Genomic DNA, 4635 nt, shown 5'->3' on the forward strand with positions numbered 1-4635 from the left:
ATTAGACTGGCTTAATTTGTCACAGAATTGTGACCAGAGTTGGACAACCACTGTGGGTCAGAGCCCCATGGCTGTGGATAGCGATCCACTCCTGTGCTCAGCTGTGCCAGGAGCTGGTCACCAGCCTCCTCCTTCCACCAAACGGTGCTGTTGCCTGAGATCTGCCAGTAGAGCTGCCCCGTTCAGTCCCAGTGAGCCAGGACACTTACTGGTAAAGGAATTAAGCAAACCAAACTATTTGGGACTGAAGTGGGCTGGGAGCCGGCTCTGCCAGCAGACAGAGGAGAGTAACCTCCAGAGAAGGGACATGGCAAGAGGTCTGATGGGCTGGGTACACAGGGCACTCGCAGTAAATACTCCTGTGGTCATAGCTGTTTACAATATGCATGCTGGTTTCTACCCTTAAAGAGCTTGTATGTTTAATCTTTAAAAAATAAAAATACCAGAGACAGACTACTAGGTGGCTTGATAACAAAATTTATTCATAAAGGAAGAAATACCAGGTTTATTTTTTTTAGTGGAGAGGGACATAGCAAGGAGAGATGGTAAGAGCTGGAGCCAGGCAAATTTCACATAAGAAATAAGGCACAGTTGTTCAACTGTGAGAGTGATTAACCAGTGGAACAGAGTACCACGGGAAGCAGTAGATTTTCCATTTCTTCAAGTCTTCAGCTCAGGACTGGACGCCTTTGTGGAAAATACTTTTAATAAACATGAGATTTTGAGCTCAACACTAACTAACTCAGTAAAATTCTGTTGTGCTTATTAAATAGGAGGTCAAGCTAGATGATATAATACCCCTTCTACTCTTAAAAATCCATGAAAGGTAAATGAAACAGCTATTGAGCTCCACTGTGGAGCTGGTTAGCGTACACATTCATTAGCTTTCCTTGTCAGTAGCAATGTTTTGGCTGGAACATTGCAGCTCCTGATGACCTGGTGGCCAGGACAGCATCCTACTCCTGCTGAACCTCCTCTGAGGTCAGTCTGCCTCTCTCTGAAGCCCCTTAGCTATGATTACCTCCAATTCAACATTCTTTGTGTCTAATTCAGATTGTGTTATATAAAAGCAGAACTAGAGATTATGGAAAAAAAAAGAAGTATGCTTTAGTACCAAGTGAAAGGTAAGTAGAAAGAAATAAATTTAGTTAGATACAACAGATGCTACATGTGAACGAAGGCTTTTCATGCAGTCTTAAATCTGCAATTTTCTCAGCAAGTCATCTCAAAAGCTCTCAGAGCCCCTAAAAATCTGATCTCTTTTTTTCTCCTAAAAATAATAAAGCAGGTCTTAAAGAGCATTTTCTCTCAATAGGGTCCAAAGTCTATTAGTGAGGAAATCAGCATTATTATTTCCTTCAGTTTTACACATGGAAGTGAAAAAAGCAAGCTGCCCATAGCTCGTCAGAACTAGTGACAGTGAACCAACTGGCTGTATCTCAGGTAAGTATATGACAAGATTACAAATATACAAATATCTTTATTTTATTACAAGAAACCCAATTTATTTTCTTAAAAGGGTTTTCTGTGGCTGTCTTTTGATAATAATTCTGAATGAAGTGGGCTAAGGAGTTCTCTGGCTCATAGCTGGATCTGGCCCTGATGATTTCTGCCAAATACAGTCAAACAACACAGGGTAACGGAGTCATCAAATCACAGAACCATTAAGGTCGGAAAAGACCTCTAGGATCATCAAGTCTGACTGCCAACCCAACACTACCATGTCTCCTAAACCATGCCCTCAAGTGCCATGTCTAAATGTTCTTTGAACACCCCCAGGGATGGTGACTCCACCACCTCTCTGGGCAGCCTGCTCCAGTGCCCGACCACTCTTTTCAGTAAAGAAATTTTTCCTAATATCCCATCTAAACCTCCCTGATGCAGCTTGAGGCCATTTCCTCTTGTCCTATCACTAGGGACCTGGGAGAAGAGACCAACCCCCACCTCACTACAACCTCCTTTCAGATAGTTGCAGAGAGCGATAAGGTCTCCCCTCAGCCTCCTCTTCTCCAGACTAAACAACCCCAATTCCCTCAGCCGCTCCCCAGCACACTTGTTCTCCAGACCCTTCCCCAGCTCCATTGCCCTTCTCTGGACACGCTCCAGAACCTCAAGGTCCTTCTTGTCCCGAGGGGCCCAAACCTGAGCCCAGCATTCGAGGTGGGGTCTCACCAGTGCCGAGTACAGGGGCCCCATCCCTGCCCGGCTCCTGCTGGCCACACCAGTGCTGACACAAGCCTGGGGGCTGGTGGCCTCCTTGGCCACCTGGGCACTGCTGGCTCATGCTCAGCTAGTAAATAGGTAGTTAAAATATATATTTTAAAGCTGTAAACATTTCTGGTACCCTATGTAGTGTCATTTCCATCTACTTAAGAGCTTCTTTAAATGAAGTTAAGAGTCAACCCATTGCCAGCAGTGTGGGCACTCTGCAGCCCAATGGCTAACGGATGGTATCAGGTGGGAGAAGAGTAGATACGAAGTACCTGATGCTCAGCCTGCACTTCAGCACGCAGCTGTGCTGCTTTGCATGCACAAGGCTAGACCTCTGCCTGCCACCTGAGTATTTACATGAACCATGATTAGCAATGGTTAGCATGTATGCACTCAGACGCTACACTTGGGCTACACAATTTAAAAGCAGGCCTTATGTTTGAGGCTGAACTAAAAAAATAACCAGCTATTCTTATCGTTGTTTTACAATATTACAACACAGTTTTCATCCAAAAAAGAGCCACAGCGAATGGCCAAGCATAGGCCACGGGATGCAGAAAGGATCTGGAGGCTCCACAGTTTTCACAGTCAATTTTTTTCTACTGCCCAACTTTATAAACCACTTCCCAGCACCAAGCCAGCATATTCACTGTGGAAACATTAACTCTTAAGTTGCTCAAGGATTAGCAGGAATATGTAGCTACCCTGAGCTCAGACCTTACTGTGGCACTAAAGGGAAAGGAAGCAGGCCAATGAGACGTTCCCCTGATTTTGCTGCTAGGTAATCTGTTAGACTGTTTTATTGTCCACTAATCCCTGCTAATTCTGTGCTTCCTTCTGGTCTGCCCTGCACCTGGAACATGCCTCTATGGAAGGGAACTCGAGAGGCCATTGGCCTTATATAGGATCAGTTATGCCTAAATTATGCCTGACTAACATTTCTCTAACCTTGAAGTCTCTGTATACCATCCTCCACAGTAATCTATTCCTATTTGTTAACTATTCCTATAGTATCCTAGATATAAACTGAATCTTCTTTACTGGAATTAAAGCCCATTACTTCTTGCCCAATAAAAAACAAATGATTTCTTCTTTTCAATGGTCTTTCATTTCTTTCATGTCTGTTATCATATCTCTTCTCAGATTTCTGTTGTTTAGGGTAAGAAGTTCCAGTTTGTTCCATTTTTCCATGCAGGCCATGTTTTCAACCCTCTCATCATTCCTGCTGGTTCTTCTCTGGACACTTTCCAGCTGAGTCATATTGTTCTTGAAGTGTAGTGCCTGGAACTGGATAAACAGATGAGACCTTAACTGCAGTAGCTGACATTATTCAACTTTTTATCTGTGATAATCCCCTCAGCCTCCTTCCTGGTCCTTACCTGTGTGCCCTCTGTCCCATGCTTGTGTAGTCGACCATTTCTGCCTAAGGGTAGTATCTCAAATCTATCCTCATTAAAAAGCTGTTTTCAGACCCTTTTAAAAATATGTGAAGAGCTTTTGGAATTCTAATCCTACACCCCAGTGTGTTTTCAGTCCCCTCCCACTTCTTTGTAATTTCCATGTGGAATGTGCCCATTTTCAATTCCAACAGCTAAATTATACACGAATAGATTGGAAAAGACTTCATGAGGGAGAGTCCCACTCGGTAATGCTGCTATACTATTAAAGGATGGCAGCAAGGAACAGTGCAACACAATTGCAACAGCACCGTGCTACTCTGGTAGTACCTGACACAGATACAGACCAGGTTTGTCATCGCCAAACCTTCTAAGGTCTTCAAGTGGAAAAGTGGCGCAAAGCCATGTTGGGCCATGGTTTAACCTGTTATTTTTCAAAGCAGGCTTATGTATTCTGTTCTGTACCTTCCCTTTGGCACTTGCTCATAGCCCTGCGCAGCCTCCCCTGTCAGGCCAACACAACTATTTGTGTAGCCAAGTGGTAAACCAGGTTGGGGGAAAACTCAAATGGCACAAAGAGAAGCAGTATAGCTCGCGGCTAGATGCACGCCCTGAACCAGGCCACCAGGGAGCTTGTGCCCGCACAAGGCAGAGGGCAGGACAGTATGGCTGGAAGTGTTTAAACCCTCACATCGGGTTTAAGAAAAAACTCAGCCCTTGCTGCTGCTCAGAGAGCATGCTGTCCCCTGTACCTCTCCACGCCTGTCTTCTTTCTGACGCTGGGGGTAGTGCTTAAAACCATTCCTTTTGGCTTGGTTACTTTTCAATCTGAGCGGATCCCTCATATCTGAGCGTATCCCTCATATCTAAACAGTCAGTAATGTTGGCTCAAGACGGGCGTTGGCCGTAGGAGAGGGGTCCCTAAAAAGTAGGTTCATGCCTGGCTCTCATATAGCTAAAATGATGTTTTGGCCCAGGAACAATTCTCCTTGATTGTGCCTCCCCGAGCTCTGGCTGTAGCTGTGTG

The sequence above is a fragment of the Phalacrocorax carbo genome, chromosome 1, assembly GCF_963921805.1.
Source record: "Phalacrocorax carbo chromosome 1, bPhaCar2.1, whole genome shotgun sequence".
NCBI classification, from domain to species: Eukaryota; Metazoa; Chordata; class Aves; order Suliformes; family Phalacrocoracidae; genus Phalacrocorax; species Phalacrocorax carbo.